This window comes from Triticum aestivum, chromosome 5D (assembly GCF_018294505.1).
Source record: "Triticum aestivum cultivar Chinese Spring chromosome 5D, IWGSC CS RefSeq v2.1, whole genome shotgun sequence".
In the NCBI taxonomy this organism is placed as follows: Eukaryota; Viridiplantae; Streptophyta; class Magnoliopsida; order Poales; family Poaceae; genus Triticum; species Triticum aestivum.
The window spans coordinates 566304243-566315268 of NC_057808.1; the positions used below are offsets into that span (position 1 = coordinate 566304243).

Consider the following 11026-nt stretch of genomic DNA (forward strand, 5'->3'; position numbering starts at 1 on the left):
GAGCGATGAACACAATTTTTTTACATTCGTCTAATATAATAGGGAAAAGCACTACACTTAATATATGTCCGTATTATCATGTAAATTGAGTAGTTTGTGTTAGATAGACCGTGAATCCTTAGTTGGACTCCTCATGCATTATGACGGGTGTCGCTGAGCCGAGCGAGGCTAGTCGTACGTGAAGACGCGACGGAGAAAAAGGTTCGTACCATATCCCTAGTTTAATAAATTGAACTAAAACAATACATCTGTGGGCATTTTATTTTCTTAATCCTCATGATAATGTTATTAAAAATTACATTTTTTACGATTAAATTCCTTTTACCGTTATTTTATCAGCGCTTCCAATACATATTCCTCCTTTAGTACGTAGTCTCATGAATCCTTCTAGCCCCCCACCATGAAACCTTCCATGTTACGTCTAGTTTTCCTAAGAACCTGTCACGTCTAATTCTTCCCTTCCTTTTTATTTCTATACCATGTCTCATGTTTTCAATTCCAGCCCATCACCGTTTGGTCCACCATGTATCTTTCCATGTCACGTGTATGTTTGGATTCCAGCCCATCACCTATTAATAATCCACCATGTATCTTTCTTCCATCTTAGGTCTAATTCTCCTCTTCCTAGCCCTAAAAAAAGTTCTCCTCTTCCTTTTTATTTCTCTCTCTCCTAGTTCTTCATTCCTTTACCAGCTCATGTCATTTGACATGTAGTTGTCTCAAATAAATTTCCCTCCTTTATTTTTTTTGTCAAGTCGTTCCTTACTCTTAGCTTATTGCTTCCCAAGTCAGCTCCTTGATACCTTAAAACTCAAAAAAGTATATCAACGGAAGGGATTATCTGTAAGCAACCAAGGTGAGGCTATTTAATAGACAGAGCAACCTTCACCTAAACACAAACGTTGATCTAGGTCGATCGGTTGCGATGAATTTACCTACACGAGGGAGGCCGCTAGTTTGATTCAAAACGAGAACTAATATTTTTGCCTCGCCTACCTTGGGCTGGCTTCGCTGGGCCACAACGCAGACTGAGGCCGAGCAAGACACCCGACATTCATAAAAACAAACACACTGAGGAATAAAAAAAGCTAAGCGTTTTTTTCTTTCACGGGGAACAAAAGGCATTTTTTTCTTTCACTTGTGTGGCCCTTGTGCGAGACGGATGAAAAATCCTATGTGATGGACAGACCGAATCAGAGAACTGCACCTTTCTTTATTAGTAGGTACAAATTAGAAAGTGTTAGCTACAGTACCTCCCAGTTTTCAAAAACTGTTCATATTTGAAAAAAATGTTTGCTTTTTCAAATTTAAATTTCAAAATATATTTGTGTTTTTAGAAAATGTTCTCAAATTCAGAAAAATGTTTGCTATAGTACCTCATGGTTTTAAAAAAAAATTGTGTTTTAAAAAATGTTCAGGTTTCAAAAAAAATTAAAAAGAGAAATATTGTTCTTTGTGAAAAATATATTCGAGTTTCAATTTTTTGTTTACAAATTTGCTAAATTATTCGCGTTCTTAAATATATTTACTTAAAAAATGTTATCCTTTTTGCTCTTAGTGTCTGGCACTCTGGTCGCTAATTTAGGATGTCGCGCTGCAACATAAACATGATGTAAGGTTTAGTCCAGTGGCTAGCACTCTGATACGTCGAGCGTGGCGCTTAATTTTTTTTCTTGGCTTTTTTTTCACTCGGGCTAGGTGTTGGTACAGCATCCGCTAGTGGGCCGGCCCATCGCGGCTCGTCTCTGTGCGTGTGCGATTTTTTTGGCAGAAGCAGATCGGGGCGGACGAAAAACGACTGGTCAGACGTACGAAAACTAATCTCGGTCCCACCATAAACCAAAAAGAATGAAGAAACAATCCTCCCTTTAATATTATAGGTAGAGATATGCAAGTTATAAGTTTCAAATAAGCATACAAATTGTTGCATTGGAGAGGTACCACTTATGATGATCTATGAACCTGGATCCAGTAGTCTAGTCTAATGTGTCGGGCATTCCTTCATTAGGGAGTTAAGGGAAGGTGGAGACAGCAGCTACCATGAGGAGTCAAAGGGCGGTGCAGATCGAACCACCGATTGAAACAGAAGCAGGGAACGCTATAACAATTTTTTTTCCTATAACATTCTCACATCTACTATGATCCAATACCATGTATATTTATGTTGAATTGAAGTGAGTAAAATTACAGCACATGCAGGCCCGCCAACTTGCATTTATTAGTTGTAGTCTAGAAATATTCTTGATGATAGTGTCGGTTTTGGGTAGATATAGATGACCATGAACACTACACAATGAGCTAAAATATAGCAATACTTGCACATTATCGAATTTCTTGTAGATTGCTGCATACCTGCACTAGTAGAAAAAGGGCCTATTGTCCGGGTTGGTAAGGGCCTTTTGTCCCGGTTTTTGAACCGGGACTAAAGGGTCGTTACTAATGCCCTAACCCTTTAGTCCCGGTTCTTACATGAACCGGGACAGATGGGCCTCCACGTGGCCGGTGCGGCGAGCCCAGGCAGGAGGGCCTTTGGTCCCGGTTGATGGCACTAACCGGGACCAATAGGCATCCACGCGTCAGCATTTCAGTGGCTGAAGTTTTTGTTTTTTTAGGGGGGGGGGGGTTGGGGGTTTTGGGGGGTTATTTTAGGTGTTTCATATATTGTGTTAGCTAGCTAGATAGAAGTGTCCTCTCTTATCTCCGTGCTTGGTCGACGCTACGTACTATATACGTATGGAGAGGACTAGACACGCTAGCTAGTAATTAAGCAAATGAAGGAAACAGAAGATCGTCATGAACATATGCATACAGAGAGAAGTGATATCAACCACCTCTCCTTCTTCGAGAGATTGGTCGAACAACAAGTTCTCGTATATCTATCCGACACTACCGGCTACATATATACAATAATTATCTCTTACAATATAATCTCCTAATTAAATTGTAAGGACACAGGGTCCACATAGTATTCTCCGTTTTCAGCGATCACGTGGTCAAGGAAGAATGCCGCCAATTCCTCTTGAATTGCTCGCATACGATCTGGTGCTAGGAGTTCATCCCGCATCCGAAAGATCTAATTTGAAGAAGGGGGTCAATACATATATATATGAATAAATGAAACTCGACACACAAATGATGGTAATAAAATAAAATTATGAATATTATTGCTTACGCACTTCATATTGTTCGTCAGAGTAGCCCCGCTCACAGGTCGTGTAGCGGATGGACTCGCAAATGTAGTATCCACAGTAATTATTCCTGGGTTCCTGCCACAGCCACTTTACAAGAAATAGATGTCAATCAAACTGATAAGCAAGCATGCTAAATGTTATTGATGAAACTAGCGCTTGAATCACTAGGAGATACGCGGAACATGCTACTATAGTACTTACTTTTGGGTGTCTAAATTGCAGCTTCTTCGGCAGTCCCGGAGCTTTTTTGGTGAATTTTCTCCAAACCCTGCCAGACAAAGAAAACAATTACTTGATATCAGGAAATGAACAAAGTTGCTGATATGGTGGATAATGATCGATTTAACTTACTTCTCGAGCATTTGAGTCATGTCGGCATAGTCCTGGAGATCTTTTCGTCTCGAGTCTAAGACGGTTACTACTGCTTGCTCAAGCTTAATCTCTAGGAGAATATAGTGGAAGCTGCGGACGCATGCATAAGTCATCAATTACATTACTATAACCTGGACTAATAAGGGAAACCGAATATGCACAAGACAGTAACACTCACTTGAAGTTGTAAGGAAAGAGTATTATATCTTTGTTTCTATTTATTACCAACGATCGTAGCAAGTTGGCCTCGGTATTTTTGGCATGATATTTAACCTCAGTTGCATCTATGAGATTTGTGTTAATGAACCCAATATCCCCAATTTGTCTTTTCTTCAATTCGGCGATCTTCAATCTGCATAATATAGTGAGGATAATTATAAATACATGCAATGAAAGAGCTGACCTATATAGAGAGACTTAATGACAGAAGTAGTACTACTTACAGACAGTAGCAAGTGATCGTTGATTTATCGAGGGCCTTTTGATTGAAAAACTGGAAGAACTCCTCAAATGGAACATTCAACAGTTCAATTCCAACGAGGTCATGCTCCGGTTTAACTCTCAGCGTCAAAGTATTCCTCCCTCCATACTCTCTGCAGGTTTTCATGTACCAATCATGTAATCTTCGCATCATCGTTGTTAGAGATCTTTCATCTTTGACGAGAGGCTTCCCGTAATGGTATTTGTGTTCGTCCACCTCCAAGATTTCATAATGTACATCGTCGGGCAGGTAATCTCCAAGATTGCTATAACCGGGCACCATCCTCGGATCTGCAGCGACGATGTCGCTAGACACCTTGAGCGGGGGGGGGGGGGCACGATTGGTTCGCTTGTTCGCCGAGCTGGGCAATTTTTTCCCCAGCTCGTCGTTCTTTTAACCTTTGATCACTGACAGTACTTCCCGACCGCTCCGCTTCGGCAAATGTCTTTGCAATAATGCGCTCATAGTTGCCTCTCGGCGGAGAATTTGGTGGTTTTGTCAGGGCAGCCAGAGTGCGCTTTGCTTTCACCGGATCTACCTTCTCCTCCGGAGGTGGATGTTTCTTTGCTTTCACCTCCAATCCTAGAGGGCATACGACCTTCTTTGCTGCGTATGTACTGTCGGGCAATTCTTTATCCTTTGGAAGCTTCTTCTTCAATATTTTCAATAGCTTCTCAAATCCTTTGTCAGGCACAGCATTCTCTGCCTTCCACTGCAGCAATTCCAGTACGGTACCGAGCTTTGTGTTGCCATCTTCGCAATTTGGGTACAACCTTTTTTTGTGATCCTCTAACATGCGATCGAACTTCAGCTTCTCCTTTTGACTTTCGCATTGCGTCCTTGCATCGACAACGACCCGGCGGAGATCATCATCATCGGGCACTGGTTCCTCTTGATCTTCAGCAGCTTCCCCCGTTGCAGCATCATTGGGCACATCGTCTGGTTCCTCTTGATCTTCAGCAGCTTCCCCCGTTGCAGCATCACCGTATTCAGGGGGCACATAGTTGTCATCGTCCTCTTCTTCTTCGCCGTCTTCCATCATAACCCCTATTTCTCCGTGCCTCGTCCAAACATTATAGTGTGGCATGAAACCCTTGTAAAGCAGGTGGGTGTGAAGGATTTTCCGGTCAGAGTAAGACTTCGTATTCCCACATGTAGGGCATGGACAACACATAAAACCATTCTGCTTGTTTGCCTCAGCCACTTCGAAAAAATCATGCACGCCCTTAATGTACTCGGAGGTGTGTCTGTCACCGTACATCCATTGCCGGTTCATCTGCGTGCATTATATATAATTAAGTGTGTCAAAAACCATTACAAAACATCATGAATAGATAATTAAGTGACCAAATTAATAGAAGTTCATCATCACATTAAAACCAAAGTACATACATAGTTCTCATCTAACAACATATAGCTCTTCAGAGCATCTAATTAATTAAACCATACATTGAAACTATGTAAAACATTTCAATGCGAAAACAAATGCGGTAATAATCGCAACCAAGGTAACAATTGATCCAACGGCATAATGATACCAAGCCTCGGTATGAATGGCATATTTTCTAATCTTTCTAATCTTCAAGCGCATTGCATCCATCTTGATCTTGTGATCATCGACGACATCCGCAACATGCAACTCCAATATCATCTTCTCCTCCTCAATTTTTTTTATTTTTTCCTTCAAGAAATTGTTTTCTTCTTCAACTAAATTTAACCTCTCGACAATAGGGTCGGTTGGAATTTCCGGTTCACATACCTCCTAGATAAATAAAATCTATGTCACGTTGGTCGGCATAATTTTCATAAACAATAAATGAACCAATAGTTATAAAGATAATATATACCACATCCAAATCATAGACAGGACGAGGGCCGACGGGGGCGGATACCAAAACCATCGCACTATATAATAACAAGCAATACAATAGTAAGAAAATTAGACAAGTATCTATCTAAAGTAAGAATTTTTTTTCTTTCAGAAAGAAGATAAGAACAAGAGGCTCACCACGGTGGTGCCGGCGACGAGATTGGCGCGGGCGATCGACGGCGGTGAAGACGGGAATGGGACGTGACGGGCCGCTAAACCTAGAGAAATCTCGAGGAAAATGGAGCTTTGAGGTCGAGCTTCGAGAGAAGAAAGCTTAACTACTGTGGCTCGGGCATTTCATCGAACACCTCATGTGCATAGGAGGTGAGCTAGAGCACCACAAAGCCCTCCCCTCGCCGGCCAAAAGAAACAGAGCACTGGAGTGCTCTGCTAGCGGGCGAGGGGTATATATAGGCACCTCATTGGTCCCGGTTTGTGGCATGAACCGGGACTAAAGGGCAGCCTGTTGTCCCGGTTCAAGCCACCAACCGGGACCAATGGTGGTGGGCCAGGAGCGAGGCCCATTGGTCCCGGTTTGTCCCACAAACCGGGACCAAAGGGGCCAGATGAACCGGGACCAATGCCCCCACGAGGCCCGGCAGGCCCCTGGCCTCACGAACCGGGACCAGTGCCCCCATTGGTCCCGGTTCTGGACTGAACCGGGACTAATGGACTGACCCGGCCTGAACCAAAGTCCTCTTTTCTACTAGTGCTGCACAAGAAGCAATTGGGATGTACTAATATCAATGATGCATGTTTGATATCTACACGACACAGGAACTCAGATGGTCAAAAGCCCACCCACCATCCAGGGAATAGACCAAGGAAGCTGCTATTGGACTGCTCGCTCAATGCCGCTTATTACTGGGATCTTCTCTCCACACCAAACGTGATAAAAGCTTCGCTCTTGCCTTTGCTTCAGAGACCTTCATGAATCTACTAACTGCCTGTACAAAAGGCTATCTAGGTCTAGGATCAGTCGAATTCAAATAGTTGACTGTAAATTAAGGTGTAACCTGTGCAATTTGTTTTTTTGAATGAACTTCCTACTGGAGGAGACAGTCTTGAACTCCCGTGAACTAAAGTATATATAGTTTCCTGCTGATGCGAAACCTTCTCTGCTTTCAAGACTACGAGCTTCTGATCTGCAAACGCAGAACAACTTATCAGTTAGGCCGTTTCCTTGTGCGAGAAAGAATCTGAATGTTCCTGAGTAAGGGCATCTGCAACGGCGACCCCAAACCGCCCGCATACATCCAGACCGCGAAAGTCATCTAACGCGGTCCATGATTTTGCTGCAAACTGAAACCAAACGGCGGAGGGGGGGGGGGGTTGCTTTTGTCCCACCCTCTCCTTCCTTCCGCCGCCAACGCATGAAAAGGAGGTGGCGGACGTGCCGGAGGATCCGAGCATCACGCTTGCCCGGAAGATCAGCTCGGTTACGTGGCAAACTCACCACGTGAAGGCGAAGGCCGCAAAAGAGGAGAACCAAGAAGCAGATGATTTGTTGGTGGTGGTGGTAGTGGCAGCGGTCGTGCTTGTCATGGCGGACGTCGCGGCAGAGGGCGCGGTGACCAGACGGGTGCTCCCATAGTACAGACGGCTCCGTGGTCGGAGCATTACAAGCCTCCGTACTTCTACGCCACCAAGCAGCTCGGAACCCTCGCCGGGAAGGTGCTTTACATCGTCGGCGTAAACGCGATGCCGCTCCTCTCCGAGTATTCTTCGTCGCAGCTTGTCCAGGCGTAGACGACGGGCGGAGAGCATATGGGTGCTTGCACGCTGTTCACGACAATGCCTAGAGCGGGGGATCCGGCACGACAACCCGGACAAGGAGATGCTCGACATAACCCACGATGGAGGCGAAGGAGGAGAATGTGGCTATGAGGACGCGCAGGAGGAAGACTCGGATCCTACCCAGTCTGGCAACTACCAGCAACAGGAGTCCTACACCCAGACTGGTGTGGGCACACAGCAAGAGCAGCATTGGGCCGTCAGACAGCAGCAACAGAAGGGGGAGGAGGAGGGGGAGGGGGAGGTCGGCAAGGACGATGATCCGAATGATACAGCCGGCGATCCGAAGAAGAAGGGTTGAGAAGAAAGCTTCAACATGCGGAAGGACGAGTTGTTGTGCGATGCATGGTTGGCCACTAGTCTCGATACAATCCACGGCATGGAGCAAAAGGGAACAACATTTTGGAACAACATTCACATTTGGTTCCACGAACACAAGCATTTCGCCCCCTACTTCGACGCGGTCATCCACAACCGTGAATCAAAGTCCCTCAACCATCGGTGGTACACCATCCAAGAGGTCGTGTCCAAGTATTGCGGACACTTGAAGCATCTGATCGCACAGTGGCCTAGCGGTGCACAAATTACCGAGCAAGTAAGTTGATCACTAGCCGGACATGCTTAGTTTTGTTTCTCACTAGCCGGGCATCCTTAGTTTTGTTGCTCACTAGTCGGATATGCATTGTTGACATTGTTTCACTTTGTATCCTTCTCGTGCTTGTTTGGTGTACAATGAGTTAGGAGAAGAAAAACTTCACCACCATGCATTAATATTGTTGGTTGAAGTTGAATGGGCAACCGAAGTGGAACCTTTTCATAGCCAATACGGCCGCCCAAGCCACCGAGGAAGAAACCGGTGACCCTACTGACCCAACCGAAGAACTAGCAAAGAAGGTTAGAAAATTTTACAAGGGAAGAAGTGGGAGGAGGAGAGGGCGAAGTGAGAAGGTGTGGTGCCCAAGCTGGTAGAGAGATTCGAGGATATCTTGTCAAAGAAGGAGGAGGCATGCGTGAAGCGCTCAAACCTCAATGAGGAGAAAAAGGCAAAGAGGTTCAAATTATTGATGGGGGCGCGAACAAGAAGCTTAAGCTCGAAGAGAGGAGGACCATGACCGAAGAGAGGAAGGCCACACTCGAGGAAAAGAAGTTGAAGATCGCCGCCAATGCGGAGGACGCTAAGATGTTGACCTTGAATCTGGACTCTTTTGATGCCGACGCAAGAATGGTTATGCAATCCGTTCGCTACTAGATGTTGCAGCGGCAGAAAGATCCCTTGATAGCGGCGGACAATGAGATGCGGAGGCTGCCTACGTGGTGGCGACGACACCTTAATCGGGGAGCAGATCGCTAGGTACTGGTCCGGCAGGGCAGAAAATTGCATGGACTGCCGGACTGATGTTTTTTTTGATTCAGGCATGTAAAAATTAAGAATACTTGTCTCTTTTTGTCTGTGATCGGGCATGCGATCTGGCGCGCTGTGGGGATCGGACTAAACTTGAATTTTAAATTACCATTTACTGGCGGACATATACAAGATACCGTTGGATGATCGGCTCGCGCATCCGTGTCCGTGGACGGATGCGGGATGAAATTTGCGGGTCGCCGTTAGAGATGCCCTAACTGTTGCAAAAAATACTTTTACAGAACAGATAGAAAAAAAATGTAATGTATCCAACCTCAGAAAGTTTTGAAGCGCAAGCTGGTGGTAATAAGAGGTGATCTTACTCTTGCATTCATCTTCCTTATTAACACGAGCTTAATACGGTTTGTGGCATCTCTCAGATGTGCCGCTTCACTTCCCTTATCAACTACTCCCTTTGTATCAGGTTAGCCTAGAAAAACATCGTGCCGATTTGACAAAGACAGTTTGTGTACCACGAGTGATGAAAACAAAGTTCTATGGTGGCTACACGAGTACGCAAACTTGAGAGTACTAATTGTTTCACCAAAAGCACCGGCCTCATGATTCACAAGCACAAACACAAGAAAAACAAATGGTTGGCAATGTTGGCATTCTCGACGAAACAAAGTCATAAATTCTGATATAAGTATCTAGGGAGAACATGAGTCTCCTCATAGCTCAGCGATTTTTGGCCGTCGGATCTCTTGTTTGATGCGTTTTCAGTCGTCAGATCAGGCCACTGGAGGACCTCGGCCGTTGGATCGACCCGGTAACACTGCTACAATGAATAGTTACCTCCCGCTGTAAAAGATCTCGTGCCACCGCCTGTAATTCTCGTGCCACGCCGAGGGCATTTTAGTCATTTCATTATAGGGTATAAAATCTCACCAGCTCCCCGTAGAACCCTAGCCGCTCGCCCCGCCGCCTCGCTCGCCCTGCCCTGCCGTCTCGCCCGTCCCGCCGCCCCGCCGTCTCGCCCGCCCCACCTCCCCGCCCCGCCCCGCCCGTCCCGCTCGCCGTGGCCGTGGCCGATGACCGCGGCCCCGCAGTCCCGCCCTGCCGTCTCGCCCGTCCCGCCGCCCCGCCGTCTCGCCCGCCCCACCGCCCCGCCCCGCCCCGCCCGTCCCGCTCGCCGTGGCCGTGGCCGATGACCGCGGCCCCGCCGTCCCGCCCTGCCCGCCGCGGCGGCCATGGACGGTCCTTGCTGCGCCGCATCCCCCGCCGGTCCTCCTTCTCCTCCTCCCGTACGCGCGCCGCGCCCTCACCTCTCTCTCTCCCCCTCCAAACCCTGCACCGCGCCCGCCTCCCAGCCCCGCCGCCGTCCAGGTCCAACCCCACGCCGCCGTCGTCTTCTTTGCCCAGCGGCCGCCGCCGCACCGCATGCTCGTGTGCAGGGGCGAGAAGGGGAACCACCGCCCGCCCCCGGAGCGCGAGAGGTGAGACAGCGCCCAGATCCACGGCGGCATCGACGCGCCGTCGTCGACCTGAGCCGCTATGGTCTCACCCTGCTGTGCTCCTTCCCCTCCACGGCTCCTAGCTAAGGTAAGCACCCCCATCCCCATGGCCGTTTCACATTCCAGATCCTCCTTCTCTTATCTTTTTTGTGTGTGTGTCTGTGTGCTCAACTGCTCATGAAGCTTCTCTGTTCTCCATGGACGGACCTCACCAGGCAACAACAAGCCATCTCAAGGGAGTGGATTCTCAAGTCACCCCACTTCTAGTCCATGGACGCCATCCACAAGGACCAAGATGACGACACGCACATCCTCCCTCTCCGGTGAGTGATCCCACATCTCCTACCTCTGGCTTCATCTCTTTCTCTTTTGCTGCTCTAGGTAGGTGGTACTATATGCTCTGTTTCATGGCTATGTGTGCAGTGCTTGATGTGCTTCGATTATACTCTTGTATCATATCAT

At 46.9% G+C, this 11026-nt stretch overlaps 1 pseudogene; it reads right to left on the bottom strand.

The window, feature by feature from the left end:
• Nucleotides 1–10672, bottom strand: part of LOC123121254 (uncharacterized) — a 32416-nt pseudogene extending 21744 nt beyond the window's left edge.
• Nucleotides 10673–11026: the final 354 nt, after the last annotated feature.